Source organism: Saccopteryx leptura, chromosome 1 (assembly GCF_036850995.1).
Source record: "Saccopteryx leptura isolate mSacLep1 chromosome 1, mSacLep1_pri_phased_curated, whole genome shotgun sequence".
Taxonomy (NCBI): domain Eukaryota; kingdom Metazoa; phylum Chordata; class Mammalia; order Chiroptera; family Emballonuridae; genus Saccopteryx; species Saccopteryx leptura.
The window spans coordinates 195,486,247-195,502,572 of record NC_089503.1 but is presented as its reverse complement, the minus strand read 5'-3'; the positions used below and the strand labels follow the sequence as shown (position 1 = coordinate 195,502,572).

Below are 16,326 nucleotides of genomic sequence, written 5' to 3'. Positions count from 1 at the left end.
TCATGGGTGCTGCCCACGAGCCCAGGATAGCCTGGGAAGCCAGCTGCCCCACCCAGATCCGGGGACAGCGTTTACAAAGAGCTCCCAGGAACGGGAACGGTGGCTGCAGCAACGCCTCCTCCCGCTTCCCCAGCCCCCGGACAGGGCCCCTGAAGCACTTACTGGGAGCAGCAGCCTCCATGTGCCCCGTGCCTGAGTCACGCCACAGGAGGGGCCCCGGGCAGCCAGACGAGCCCCCAGTTCCCCAGGCAGGCTGAGGTATCAGAGACAGAGCCCAGCAGCCGACTTTCCAATTACAGCCTGAGACTGCGGTCCATGTGCTCCGGCCGGCCAGTCCCGCTGCCCACAGAGCACCACATGATCTGTTCTGACATCACAGCAGCCCGGCTGACAGCCCCTCAGCCTGAACACTCATACACACAAAACCACGCTATGTCACGTGGGAGCCCCTGGCTTGGTGTAAGCAGGTGGCATAAACTAAGGCACTGCTGTTTCCTCACACACACGATTTTTCTTTTCTTTTTTTGCCTGATAAAAAAAGAAAGAGGAAAACTGTTTCTAAAAGAAGAGGAAAACTAAGCAAAGACAGCACGGGATGTCTGCAGCCAGCCCTGACCAGCATGTGGGAAGAGGACCTGGAGTCCCCTCCAGCTGACCACAGGAGAAAGGCACTCTGCAGCTGCCGCTGGGCAGCGCTGTCACCTGCTGGTCACACACACCCCCTCCGCCGTGGGTCATCTCTCATGTCTGCACACCTGTTCAAGTCATAAAATACCAGTGGGGGCCCTGGCCGGTTGGCTCAGCGGTAGAGCGTCGGCCTGGCGTGCGGGGGACCTGGGTTCAATTCCTGGCCAGGGCACATAGGAGAAGCGCCCATTTGCTTCTCCACCCCCCCCCCCCCCCGCTTCCCCTCCCGCAGCCAAGGCTCCATTGGAGCAAAGATGGCCCAGGCACTGGGGATGGCTCCTTGGCCTCTGCCCCAGGCGCTAGAGTGGCTCTGGTCGCGGAAGAGCGACGCCCCGGGGGGGGGGGGGGCAGAGCATCGCCCCCTGGTGGGCAGAGCGTTGCCCCTGGTGGGTGTGCCGGGTGGATCCCGGTCGGGCGCATGCGGGAGTCTGTCTGACTGTCTCTCCCTGTTTCCAGCTTCAGAAAAATACAAAAAAAAAAAAAAAAGAAAAGAAAGAAAGAAAAAATACCAGTGGGTTTTGCACGGACTTGATTTGAGCTGGTCACTGCTGGCTTCAGTTCACGGAGAGCTCAAGGCCGTGCAACACAACTCACTGTGACAGACCCTCACCGACAGACACACACACAGACAGACAGATAGACAGACAGGAAGCTAGACTCCAGTCGGCAGCCGCCACGCAGCAGCACCCACGAGGCACTGTGCACAAAGAGGCGGATATTGGCACAGAAACAAGGTTTCTTTACCTTGGCACTAATTCTACTTCTGTGGTAAGTTGAGGGGTGAAAGCTTTAGCAAAACCACATTTCAACCCGACTTCATCATGGTGAACAGTAATCAATGTAACTGGTAAGGTGGCAGCCACAATGATCAAGCTGTCATGAAGCGTCACCAGAGCCAAGCCAGGCAGCAGTGACCGGACACGTCCTGCTTCCTTCCCTTGTCCACGCGGCTTTCTGTGCCAGCGGTGCTGCAGGTGTTGAGATGGAGACAGGCCCTGCCTCGCCAGCGCGTCCACCAGCGCTGCCATGCACCCTGGCACCAGGTACCATGACGTCCACGGGATAGGCGTTCAATGCGTAGTGACAGTTTTATTCCCAATAGAGACAGATGGAAAACAGTTTTTCCATGAACTCGTGTCTGGGATGCTGGTCACAGGCAACCTACTCATCCTTTCAATTCGCACACATTCATATAAAAAGAAAACAAAAACAGATGACTTAGATATCATCTGTAGAATGAATGACACACGGGGCCCGGCCGGGTAGCTTGGTTATTGTACTTAGAGCATTGTCCCAAAGCACAGAGATTGCCAGTTCGATCCCCAGTCAGGGCACCTACAGGAACAGATCTCTCTCTCTCTCTCTCTCTCTCTCTCTCTCTCTCTCTCCCTCTCTCTCTCTCCCTCACTCCCTCTCTTGATAAAATCAGTAAGTAACAATTAAAATAATAATAATAATAAATAAAGCGACACACAGGTTATTAGATAAGTAATTTTATAGGTTAATAGTTCGACACCCCAATCTCCTGCCGCTGTCTCTCTATGCGGGGGAAGGGAAGTGGGTAACTTTCCTCATGGATGACATGCTCCTTCCAAAACCAACACAGCCTGGAAAAGTTTCACACTTCAGCAGCACGCTGAAGGCCAGTTCAGATGACCGGGGCCATCTGTCCCCCGTGCGGGGCAGTGGCCTCGCTGTCTCCACAACAATACACAGGATCGCTCTTGACGGGACACCCATCATGGGCTTCCCATCTCGCTTACTTCCTGCCTGCGGCCTGCAAAACCCTCCACGACCACGTGCTGATGTTTCTCCGGCGTCTCCTTCTCCTGTGAGTAACACACTGACTGGTCTCTCCTGGCTGAGCTACTTTCTTCAAGGAATTAACACCTATTTTCTGTAATTGATATAGTCCCTAGGACAGATGACCAGGGGCTGGGGTCTGCCTCCTCGGCCCTGTGTCCAAGCTGGATTTCTGGCCCCCTGTCCTCAGGTGCTGCTCCCCTACCCCCCCCCCCCGGCTTCATGCAGCTGAGTGTGGCCTTCTCAGCTGATCCTCTCTCTGCTTAAAAGAAGTTTGTCCTGCCCTGGCTGAATACCTCTGTTGGTTAGAGCATCATCCCAAAGCACAGAGGTTGTTGGTTAGATCCCTGGTTAGGGCACATAAAGGAATAGATCAATGTTCTTGTCTCTCTCTCCTTCCCTCTTTCTCTAAAGTCAATAAATAACAATAAAAAGAACATTTAAAAATAAAAAGAAGCTTTGTCCTGATTCCTTTCCCGCAGCCGTGGTAAGTTTGTTTTCTTCTCAGACTTCCTTGGCTCCTCTCTGTCACAGTAACTCGGCCTCTGTTGGCACTGGTATAAGGGGTGGTAACTTTGTAATTCATATTGTCCAAATACTCAGCACAAAGTCAACAATCAAGCGACATTTCCACCCAAGTGTGCAAGATCACAGTGTCACTGCACTCCTGTCCACACGGAAGCTTATTTCTTTAACAAACACCTAATTTTTCCCCCCCTGAAGTAAGAAGCTGGGAGGCAGACAGACTCCCGCATGTGCCCGACTGGGATCCACCCAGCATGCCCACCAAAGGGCAATGCTTGGCCCCTCTGGGGCATTGCTCTGTTGAGGCTGAAGCTATTCTAGTGCCTGAGGCGGAGGCCATGGAGCCATCCTCAGTGCCCGGGCCAACTTTGCTCCAATGGAGCCTTGGCTGCAGGAGGGAAAGAGAGAGATAGAGAGAAAGGAGAGGGGGAAGAGTGGAGAAGCAGATGGGCACTTCTCCTGTGTGCCCTGACCAGTAATCAAACCCGGGATTCACATGCTGGGCCGATGCTCTACCACTAAGCCAATCGGCCAGGGCCACAAACACCTACTTTGATAAAGGACTTTAGCACATTTTTTTAATTATCTTGTAATTAAATTTTTTATTTTATTGTATTAATATGAATTCAAGTGTCCCCACTCCACATAACTACCTCACCCCCAACAACATGCCCCCCCACACACATATTCTATCATTAGGACATTGAACATGATTCACTATTTACTATTCGCTGGTGTTCCATCTTTTCAGAATTGCTTGTTTACATTTTTTTAAATCTTTACTGGATTTTTATTATTTTCTTGTCCATTCTACTTAGCTTCATAGCTTCTCTTTCATTCTACTTTGGGGAAATAGGTTGAAACGTTTTCTATTGTCACCAAATTTTTGTAATATTTCCACTGCCGTTTGTTCCGTCAAAAACCTCCCCAGTGCCGACACTTTGAACCCTGAATACTGCTCCCCAGGAAAAGGAGCCAGGGCTCCCAGGAGGAGAGGCTGAAGCTGAGCCGAGATCAGTGATGTGCATGGGGAGCTGAAGACGCGGCCTTGTGCTCAGAGCTAGGAATCTGCTGACAAGCACAGGCCATGGCACAGGACTCGGGAGTGACCTTGGGAGACCCGAAGGCCGCTTCATCCAAGTATCTGTCTTGCTAACCAGGGCCACGCTCAGCTTACAACATTTATTATTCTCTCCAAGTTCAGTCTGCGCAAGGCTCAGGGGGTTGACTGCTGTCCACTCTGCTCAGAGCACTTCAAAAGCTGGAGGCCAACAGCTCTCGGGGGCCCATCACTCACCCACGTGCTTGTGGCCTGGAGTCACACAACTCAGGGAGGAACAACTGGACTCCTTCATTTCTCTGTGTCTGTGTTGTGGTCCCATATGCTCCCCGCACACGGTGGCTTGAGGGGGCCTGGATGTCACTAACAGCCCACATCCCGGGGGAGTGCGGGACTGAAGTCACGAGGACATGTCCATATCACATTGCAAGACATGTGGGCCCAACGGTATTGAGTCTCCTTCCCCTGTAAACACCATCTGTCGCCACATGGTACAGAATACTCTACAGTTGACGGGACGCACTTGATGCTGTAAGAACCCTAATGACACTCAACACAGAAAGAAAAACCACATTTGCCAGTAATTTAGCAGTTGGTTATACCGACCGCTTACTCAAAAACTTGGTAAAGAGAGATATTTAGTATTGATTCTTTCTTTACCAAGTGAAACTCTGTCTCAGAGTAACAATTAGCTCCGGCTCTTCTGGTAGAAGATTCCCAGTCAATGACAGCAAAGGCCCAGAGGGATGGACCTCATCCTCAGAGAGTGAAGGACCAAGTCCTGCAACAAATTAACCCAATGCCACTGCATAGGGGACTGCCTGAGGCCAGGTTGAAATACCTGGTCTTCAGCATCTCCATACAAACCAGACCTATGGAAAGGGCCAAGCCTGACCTCACTTGCTGTTGGTAAACCCAGCTGACGCCTAGTGATTAGCTCACCCCAATCGGAGCGCTCACAGAGCACCTATTTGGAAATTCATCTAAATTTTGCTGAGGATCCATGTCAAATACATCAAAATCCAAAGTTTCTCCTTTTTCTGCCAATGTGCAGCCCTCCCCGAGGGCTCATGACTGAGTTCTGTCTGCACTCATTTTCAAAGCTCGGGGATGTCATTCGTTAGGTCCAGAACCATGAACGTCCATGAAGGTGTCTGCACAACGTTCATCTCAACCAAATGTCAGCTTACACAGGACAGTAAGTACTCAGTCACACTCAGTCCAACCCAACTATTCTTCATGAGGTCAGGAATGCTAACAGTCACCGTGACTGGCAAAAGAGACACCAGACAGCTCTGCTGACTGAGGGTGACCGAGAGGTGGGAAATCTGGACGCACCTCTGTTAGAGAGGGCCCTGGACGCCACGTTCATGGGAACAGACCCCTTCCCCCCCAGGAGCCAGGCCCACGGCCAACTTGCTCTCTTTGACCCACATAATCTCAAACACGAAGATACAGAAACCTACATACCTATCTACTTGGTCAAGTCCCTACTCCTCGCTGTCCTAACACTGTCACCAGATTTAGCTCCTGGAGCACTGGCCTCTTACTGACTCCTCCTCTGTGACCATCTCCTCAGTGCTTGGATCAAAGCACAGGAACCATGGAAAAGGATATGCTGGTCATCTCCAAAGATGCAGAACAAGCACTGGACAAAATTCAACACCCTTCATGATAAAACTCTCAACAAATTAGGTGTAGCGGGTATGTGCCTCACCATAATGAAGGGCAGCTATGACAAGCCCACAGCTGACATCATACTCAACAGTGAAAAGCAGAAATGTGTCTTCTGAGATCAGGGACAAAGATGTCCACTCTCACCACTTCCGTTTAACAAAGCATTGGAAGTCCTAGCCAGAGCAATCAGGCAGGAAAAACAAATAAAGACCATCTAATCAGAAAGGAAGAAGTAAAATGATCTGTTTGCAGGTGATAGTATCTTATATATAGAAAACCCTAAAGACTCCACCAAAAAAAAAAAAAAACCTGTTAAAAGTAATAAAAAAATTCAGTAAAGTTACAGTATATATATAAAAAAGGCAATCTACAAAAAAATGAGCTGCAGCCTGACTTGTATATACTAGGTCAAGGTCACTGGTTCAAAATTCTGGGCTTGTGCAGTCAGGACACACAGGGGAAGCTGCTGCTGTGAGTTGATGTTTCCTGCTCCCCTCATCTCACTCCAGAACTGCAGAGGCTTAAATCTACTACATAAACTATATGTAAAGTGTATACCTATATACATGCATGTGTGTATACACATTGTGGGTATACACACATTTTCTAATTTGTAAAGGAAACGTATCACCAAAACCAGCACATAGTATCATCAGGAATCGCACTGTGGCCAAAGGGTCAGCTGCCTTTAAGGGACACTAGAATGAAGCTGCCACATCTTGAGAAGTCAGCCTTCTTCCCTGGAAAAGGAACCATCCTCGTCTCAGCTTCACTTTTTGTTGCAATTTGAACATCCTGCTGTGGATGGATACAGTGTAATACTTCTGGGTTATTTTATATCTTTGTTTCATTTCTTAGATGTCCAGTGGATTCTTAGTCATTGGGCAAGCGCCTGAGACTGGTTATACATTGCACGTCTCAATCCACCCCTTCACACTCATTAGAAAGATGGTTTAAAAAAAAAACCCAGAAAATAACGAGTGTGCTAGAAATGGGAGTCCTGTGCACTGTTGGTGGGAATGCAAAGTGGTACAGCCACTGTGGAAAACAGTTTTGGTAAGTCCTCAAAAACTACAACTTGAACTATCACATGACCCAGCAGCTCCACTTTTGGGCACATGCTCTACCTAATTAAAAGCAGGGACTCAGACAGATATCCACACGCCCACGTCCACAGCCACATTAGTCACAACAGCAAGAGGTGGAAACAACCCAAGTGTTCAGTGACACGGGAACAGATAAGCATATGCACCGTGGAAAATCAATCAGCCATAAAAAGGAAGGACATGCCAGTCCCTGCTGCAAAGGGGTGAACCTTGAAGACATTATAGGAGCAACATAAACCGCTAGGAAATCACAAATACTTTAGGATCCCACAAGTATGAAGTACATACAGCCATCAAAACCAGAGAGACAGAAAGTAGATCGGTGGGACCAGAGCTGGGGAGGCGTTATCATTTCATGGGGACAGAGTTTCAGTTTGGAAAGAAAAAAAATTCTAGAGATGGATGGTGGCAGTGGTGTTACAAAATGTAAATGGGATGTCACTGAACTGTGCACTGGAAAATGGTGACATTGATGATGTGTAGAAGCACAATATTTTTTAAAGGTGAATCTGGCTGTCCTTTACTGATCCCAGGAACTTGACATCCATCTTGCTTTAGCTGCTGCCGACCTTTCTCCCCTTTCAGACCTGCTGCCCCTGAGCACTGGGACTCTGGAAGTATCTCCTCCCCCCCAGGATGCGAGATTCACTGTCACCGTGTCAAGTCTCGGAGTAAAATCTCAAGACGTGGCTTCTGGAACCTGAGTTGACTTGGATTTGCACCGTCTGCAGCTGAAGCTGGGGTTAGGAATGGGGCACAGAGGAGAACAGGGGCCTTGCTCCCTCTCCCACTCTGATGGGAGGTAGTGTCCCCGACAGGGTGTCTCCTGCAGCACCCAAAGCAGTTCAGTTCACAAAGGAACACCAAGGACCTGGGGACGGATGTGCAGGGGCGCAGGGAGGGGACTGAGGCTCACGCAGCAGGTACCAGACACGCTGGTGTCCCAGGTTAAGCTGATGCTCAGAACAAACACGTTGTCCTTAGCTCATGGAGGCCATATCAGCCCAGAGCCATTAGTGTTCCTCAGTGCCAGGACGGGGCACCGGACCTCATTACTCTGCAGCCCCAGCTCACAGGACCGTTCAGTCTCACAGTAGCCCCCAGAGCCACTGTCAGCCACAGCCTCTTCCCAGAATCCAAAATCTCCACCCACATGCTCACGCTGGCCGGCGAGCAGTGCGCGCCAATGGAAGCAGCAGGGACTAATTCTGTCCAGCTGGACCAATGAGGGCGACAGCGTCACCCCTGCGTTCAGCGCCTTGCTTGGCGCAAAAACACAAACCACTGCCAACCCGTATGTGTGTGAGGGGGGTGAGAGAAATTAAACCCAACACCTGAAAATCACTACATGTGAACTCAGGCTTGGACTCCCTGCTCCCTTGCGGACTTAATTACACTCAACTTGCATTTCCGGGGGCATTTGCCATGGGACTGATTTCATTTCCCTTGCTAGAGAGAGGAAAAGCATTAAGCAGATAAGATAATGACTTGCTTTGCTTTTATGAACCACTGAATCAGGTCAATATCGTCTAACACTGGACCTGACTCTTCATGCAGACAGGAGACTTCTCTATGAAAACACTGCATTAAATACATCAAATTCTTATTGATGAATTCTAAATACACAGCAACTGCATTCCTAAGACATCCAAGTTAGACATCTGAGCGGATATACCAGTAACTGCGTGAAAACTTCCCAAAGGATTTTCACGACCTTTTATAACTTGTCTTAAGAAATGAAGTTCACTTTTGTCCCGGAAGCACATCTGAGCTCTTTCCCGCTGTGAGCCATGTCTCCCACTCCCTGGGGTGAGGCTCAGAGTCACTCTAAAAACCCCACAAATGAAACATGATTGGGGGGAGGGCTGCTACTTACTCGACGGAGGAAATGACATCATTTCCATCTGAGCTTTCATTTTTCTCATCCATGAAAGAGGAAACTGAGGAAAACCAGGTCGAAAAGTATATTAGTCTTTGAGTTTCTATGATTTGGTAATTCAGCAATATGGTTACCCCAAATTTAAATAGTTCCCATTTAACTTTTAGTAAATGGTATAATGAGATGAAATTCTTAATCAAGGGTTTAAAGTTTTATTTTTCACAATGCACAGCGGGTGGGACCTGCGGTTTGTGGCTCTTCACCAGAGCTGGGGCATCCCCATCCCTGACATTTCTGGTGCAAATCACTTGAGCCCTGAGCTTTGAACCTAGAGTACTGAATCTTCACTAAGGAGGGGCTGGGGGTTGCCTGACCAGGGGACCCTGAGTCTCTAGTTCCTCAGAGACAACCGCTGGGGTACAACCTTATCGCTGGAAACCTCCTTCCGGAGTCAGATCCTACATCAGCTTTGTTAAATGAGACATGTTACGGAGCTTGTCCCAAACTTCGCCTCCGGACTCCTTCTTTTGACCTCGCCCCCATATCGGGTCACTGGGTCTTTGTCCTGCTTGGCCGACTTTCCAGCACCTTCTTCTCCTTGTCCTTGGACAGCAGAGCACAGCGCCAAGAGCAGCTGCTGCCACCGCAGCCCTGAGAAGACGCAGGACAAAAGGAAGTGACTCCAAGGTCTGGACTACTTTTCTAAGTTCCTTGATAATGCCTACGCCCCTCATTCAGTTCTTTGAACAAAATATAAACAGTATCCCAGCCTTACATAACAACAATTTTGATATGAACCCCCAGAACACCTTCACTTTTGGCTCATTTGTGACTTTTAATTTCTTGGACAACACAATTTAAATAAACTGTATCAGAAGATTTAAAAATTAATTTGATGATTCTCTTATTAGTTTTAATACTTTTAGGTTCTTAACAGTAAAAGAAGTTATTCTTAAAGGAAATCATACTGTTGTGGCTTTATTTATTTATTTATTTTAGTTTTTGTGACAAAGACAGAGAAGTCAGAGAGAGAGAGAGACAGATAGGAACAGACAGACAGGAAGGGAGAGAGATGAGAAGCATCAATTCTTCTTTGTGGCACCTTAGTTGTTCATTGATTACTTTCTCATATGTGCCTTGACTGGGGGGCTACATCAGACTGAGTGATCCCTTGCTCAAGCCAGCGACCTCAGGCTCAAGCTGGTGAGCCTTGCTCAAACCAGATGAGCCCACGCTCAAGCTAGTGACCTCAGGGTTTCGAATATGGGTCCTCCACATCCCAGCCCAATGCTCTATCCACTGTGCCACCACCTGGTTAGGCTTATTTTTAAATTTTGGATCAAAAGGAATCATGAATTCATGTTATCCAAAAAAGAAAAAAAAAATCTAGTTTTGAGGTAACAGATGTCTGCTTCTCTCCTTCCTGTGGCTGTTTTTCCCAAGTTTCTGAAATAGCAGCTGACTGGCTCATCAGGGAAGACAGAAAATTACGTGACCGGCAGCATCTGCACTCTTCTTACACGCCCTGTTGCCAACCAAATATTTTATTTTGTTTTTCTATTTCCAGTGTGTATTGTGTGCACTTTTTCTGAAGTTTATTTTCCAGTTGTTTGCCCACTTTTAAAACCTGGGGAGCCACATCCCCATCAGCGTGGAGATGGGTCCCTTGGTATGCGTGGTCAGGAGTCCTCTGCTGCATGCGGTCTGCACACGACACGTTTTTCCCGCCGGCTTCTCCATCACCCCTCACAGCTCCTCGAGGCACGGCTGCCTCCCCTGTCCACATAGTACACCTAGAGGATTCACTATGAGGGCAGAGCTGCTTGCATCAGGTGAGAAATGTCCGCCGACATGGTCACGTTTCCAGTGGAAGCTTTGTCGGCCACGTGGCGACAGATCAGAGCCAGTTCTCTGTCCCCATGACACACACAGTGTCGTGCACCTAGATGTCTGTCACCGCTCAGCTGCCGGGACCCACTGCGAAGTGTGTGACCAGAGCTCAGACACCTGCATGGTGCCTGTCAGCTGTGACTGACTGAGGACAGGAGGCACGCAGGTCACAACAGAGCTGAAGGTGCCAGCCCGTAAGATGTAGCCGTCAGGGGACGTCACAGCCCATGTGACACAGCAGTCCCGTGAGGTCACATTGTGCCATCTGACATCACGGAAGAGAGAGAGCTCCCTGCAGGGTGGGCCTGAAGTGTCACTTACTTCTGTGGGACCCACGGGGAATGCTGAACACCTGTGACAACCTTCATTTTTCAATCATCCCAACATGAACAGTGTGGACTGTCTCCCATTTTTAATGCTAAAGAGATTGAAATCCCACAGCCAGGCACCTGTGTGTAGAATGTTTTGCCATCATGCAGGTGTCTCGTTGTCACAGGTCCAATTCTGATGTCCGCCCTGCCGACAGGGCTGGTGAACAAGGTAAGAGGTCTGCCCTTTAACAGTAGCTGTCAGCACCCAGTGATTACACAGCACAGCAACAGGGTTACCTTGACTTTCTCCTTTAAAAAACCAGCCACACGGCAAATGTATGTACTTCCTTTATCTCTACTCTCTATAAATATGAAGGTATCTGGAAATTCTATCCAGGCAGATCCTGAGGTTTTCAATTTCAATACCTCACAGAGTACCGGCAGCTCTAGAGATAAGAGCTTTTTGAGTTTCTAACACCTACGATTTTTCTCCCTGAGAAGCTCCCAGAATAAGATACAATCTCTCTTTCCAATGCATACCCCTTACCTGTGCCTGCCTCCGGTGTGTAGCTCACCTGGGTCTACGCCCCTAACCTACAGCTTTTATCTCACTCCGTCACATGCCAGAAGCTGGGATCACTGGACCTTCTCCCCACTTGAGGGTCCCTGGTACAGCATTCCTGAGAGTCGGATAACCATTTTCTACCTGAACACCTCAAACACAGGACTCTGGTTCTGTTTCTGTCCCCCCAAAATTCAGAGGCCAAAGCCCTAACCCCAGGTGGCTGTATTGGCAGTTAGGGCCTCTTAGGAAGTAATTAAAGTTAAATGGGGTCATAAGGGTGGGGCCCCGATCCAGCAGGAGAGTGTCTTTACACGGAGAGGAGAGAGAGAACACCATACATCCTCCTCTGCCCTCCGTACACAACGAGATAAAAACCTTGTGAGGACACAGAGAAGGAGCTATCTGCAAGCCAGGAAAGAGCTCTCACTAGAAACTAAATCAGGCACAACCTTGATCTTGGACTTCTAGTCAAACTGTAAGAAATCAATGTCTGTGGTTTACAACTCCAGTCTGTGTGTGAGCCTGGGTGCTGTGGCCGTGCAGGCTCCCACTGGATCCGGGCCCACCATACAGGAATGTGGAGCCGTTGGACAGTGGGCCATTCCATTTATTAGAGTCTTGCAACGGCAGACGAGCATGCAGGCAGGGAAGACCACTTCCCTCTCCCTCTCAGGACTCATCAGCAAACAGACCAGAGGTGGGGGGACCCCTTCTCCAGCAAACAAGGGCCCCTCCCAATGGCAGCAGGCAATCCGCATTTTACCATCTGCCGCCCTGCGTGCGAGCGCCTGCAGCCTTACACAGACTATACACCTTGGTGCTGCCCCCTTCTCATGCACCAGTCAGGCAAAGTGCAAGTGGGCCAGCCTCACACACTTGTAGCACACTTGTTTGCCCAACACCGTGGTATCGCATTCTGACAGCCAGAGCCGACTAACACACCAGCTCCGCAAGATGGACAGCTCCACACTTGTTAGAAAATCCTTATTTTAGGCAGAAATCTGCTTCCTGCAGCCTCTGTTCGATAATGCAACGTCCACCTTTAACCCGTCTTCTTGATAAGAAGATAACTGAATGAAGAGTCCCAGATTTTTAAACAATTCTCCCCTTTCCATTAAGTCCTGTCTTTCTTAGAAATGCTACAATTCATCAAGACTCTCTTTAAAATGTGGCAGCAGGAGAGACTCCTCAAATACTCTATAATTGTGAATAATACAGGAACATCATGTGGTGCTAAATCAGTCCTAATCTGTAGTACTTTCTGGAAGGAAGAGCTACTTTCTATTTGTGTGTGCCCTTAAAAACCCTCAGGAGGAAGGGAGCCATGTGAGGTGCCCCGCCCAGAAGGAAGACTTCCCACAAACCCCTCAGCTTGCTGGACATCTATCGGTCGGCCAGCCGGCTCAGAAGTCAAGGTAGGAAGTTGGAGACCTGGTATGCCATGGATGGAAGTGGGTACACGTCAAGGGTAGATTACTCTGTTTACCTCAAGGTCACGGTAAATGAAGAATCTACGCATTCCTTCTCAGAAGTAAAGGTGCATCTATATTTTGTCAGTTTTCTTATGTCCAGATGTCCTTCTCTTTTTCCCATGGGGACATACTAGGTCCAATGCCCATTTCTGTGGATTTCTCTGCTGTGTGAGGACAACCAATGAGCCTGGATCTTTGGCATCCCGGGTCCTCATGGGTCACTGCCGTCAGTCACGGGTGATGGGTCAGGGAGTTTCTGCCTACAGGACTGGCACCTTGCAGTCATGCCCCCAACCCTGCTCTACTATTTCTCCAGCTCATTCCAACCAGTGAGTTTTCTTTGTCCCTTTGTCACATCAGAATTGTCAAAAAATTACTTTGAGTACCAATGGCTACATTGCATAACACAGAGATCCCAGGGCAGGTTCGCTGGAGTCTAAGGAACCTGGGGGGTGGGTTGGGGAACAGACCAGGCACCTGAGGTGAGGTTTGTTGTCTGTGTTCCTTCTCCCCATCCCCAGTTTTGAATAAATACAACTCCAAATTTAATAAATAGGAGATTTTCATTTCTGCACCCCCAGAGCCTGCGGGGGAGTCTTTTCTTCTTGCCCCCCACCTCCCTGGCAGGAGGCTCGCTGCTGACCTCGCCACCCTCTGCTGGTCCAGCGAGAGTCCCGACAAGCCAGCCATCGAGCATCCCCTTAGCTACGCCTCCGTTTCTATCTTCCCGCCCTGGGGCCTTCCTCCCATCAGGCTCCCACTCCCCCCGTCTGTCTGAGCCTCTTCTGAACCTGCTACCTTTCCACAGTACTGAGGGGATGATTTTAGTGCAAGCAGGTATGTATTCCTTTTTCTTTAGAAATAAATGTGATTTTTTTTAATTGGCAAAAGGGCCTGACCTGGGGTGCCACAGTGGATAAAGCATTGACCTGGAATGCTGAGGTTGCTGGTTTAAAACCCTCAGCTTGCCTAAGCAACTACTAGGAGTTGATGTTTCCTGTTCCTCCCCCTCCCCCCACCTCTCTCTCTTCCTCTCGCTAAAAACAATAAATAAAATCTTTTAAAAATTAATTTATTGTAAAAATAAATGGCAAAAGGAACCACACCACAATGTGCTATGTAGAATCCACACCCTAAACACATTGGGGAAAATACCCACCAAGCATGACCCCTGCCCTCTGAGAGTTGATACTCCACTCAGGATGACCCAATAATATACAGTGTGAATAACAGATACATTGGTCAGTGCCGGGGCAAGTCAGCAGGCTGTAGTGTTTGGGGCAGGCTTTGCTTAATCATTAATATTCCAGCTGGGCAGAGTCAGTGGTGTGAGTTCACCGGACACAGTGAACATGGGAACGGACGTCAGCAAAGGCACAGAGGTGGGGACACCTTAGACAAGTGATCCAGACAGCTTCCTCCTACCCACTGAGGCTGCCCACCTATGATAGACGTGCTGGTGTGTTGTTTACACAGAAGTAGACCCTGGTTAGAACAGAGCGAGCCTGACCCAAGGGCAGCAACTTCACAGCCCGACTCACGAGATGGCCAGATTCAAAGAACTCCTCCTACTGGAGCCGTGGGATTCAGCCCCGCCGGACACTACAATGCAGGGAGTGAGAAACAGGAGGGAGAAAGGACAGGGTGGTCACCAGAAAGAGGCCGGGACACAGAGCCTAGGGCCTGGGTGTTTTCAACAAAACCTCTATCTTAAGACTATCTGAGGGCATCTCTTCCTTGTAACCAAAAGCAGCCCAGTGCCATATATTCTGGGAACAAGCAATACCCAAGTCTACTCCGAATGAAGGCTTTCTCCAGAGAGTAGTAGAAGTCAACTTTGGGACAGAAGATTAAGACCTTCACATGTGAGAAACTTTGAATATGATCTATATTTGTTTTCCTTTTTTATCTACTATCACTTTAATTTTGCCATTGCACATTTTCAAAACTTAAAAAATAAAAGAGCACCTAAACAAAATAAAAATTAATTTGCAAGAGATGTCTATGACTGGAATGACATAAATACAAATGTTTGGTTTTATCCCTATTTTGTCACAAGTGAAAAAAGCACTAAAAATTCTAGCAGTGAGTTGCTTGCCATCACAAAGAAATGCTCCTCTAATCTTTTCCTTTTTTTACATATAAAAAAGATGTAATCTCCCACAAAGAAAAGATGTCCTTTCTCCTTTCTTCTTTTCACCATTCTACTGAAAGTCCCGGCAATAAAGCAAGAAAAACAAATACAGCTATACAGATTGGGAAGAAAGACACAAAACTGTCTTTGTTCACAGATGACATAATCATCTACATAAAAAAATCTAAAAGAATCAACAAAGGCAACCTGAAACTAATAAGCAATGATGGCAGGTTTGCAGGATATAGGTCAACATCTGAAATCAATTGCTTTCATATACAGCAGCAATCACCAAGCAGAATTTGAAATTTAAAACATAATACCTCTTACATGAGAACCAAAAACACTACTAGATATAACTCTAACAGCGCATATACATGACCTAGAGGAGAAAAATTCTGAAGACCTAAATCAATTAGGAGATATTCCATGTTCATAGACAGGAAGACCTCAATATTGTCAGGATGTCAGCTCTTTCTAATTTGATCGATAGATTTGAAGCAATCTAATCAAAATCCCAGCATTTTATTTATAGATATTGATAAACTGATTTTCAAGTTTGTATAGAGAGACAAAAAGCCCAGAATAACCCATATAATATTGAAGGGAAAGAACAAAGTTGGGAGTTAAGGGCTACCAGACGTCAAGACTAACTACAAGGCTGACATAAAGTGCTGTGTGAGCCAAAGAACCGACACATGGGTGAGGGGACAGAACAGAACAGAACAGAGAGCCCAGGATGGACCAACATAACCATGACCAGCTGACCACTGACCAAGCAGCAGAAGCAACACAGTGGAGAAGGGACAGTCTCATCAACAAGTGGTGCTGGGACCACTGGACAGCCACATGCAAAAACAAATTTTAAAAGAATCTAACACAGCCCTAATTCCTTCACAAAAATTAAGTTAAAATGGATCACAAACCTAAATGTAAACTGCAAAACTACAAAACTTCCAGAAGATAACAAAGGAGAGAACCTAGATGGCCTTAGACATGGCGATGCCTTTTCAGATACAAACCAAAGGCACAGCCATGAAATAAATTACTAATGAGTGGTGCTTCTTAAAAGTAAGATCTGCTTGACAAAAGACAATGTCAAGAGAATCAGAAGTCTGACCAGGTGGTGGTGCAGTGGACAGAGTGTCAGACTGGGATGTGGAGGACCCAGGTTCAAAACCCCGAAGTTGCCGGCTTGAGCGCGGGCTTATCCAGTT

At 48.0% G+C, this 16,326-nt stretch overlaps 1 protein-coding gene across 3 annotated transcripts in view; it reads right to left on the bottom strand.

Annotated features, from left to right (window-relative positions):
- ANK2 (ankyrin 2) overlaps positions 1-16,326 on the bottom strand; it is a 380,102-nt gene that overhangs the window by 324,982 nt on the left and 38,794 nt on the right. Inside the window, exon 1 of one of the 3 annotated variants that reach the window (XM_066383818.1) lies at positions 163-287. The exons of the other annotated variants lie outside the window; for them this stretch is intronic. The gene's annotated coding sequence lies outside the window, so the exon portion shown is untranslated. Of the gene's footprint in view, positions 1-162; positions 288-16,326 lie in introns of those variants that run through there. 3 annotated transcript variants of the gene reach the window in all.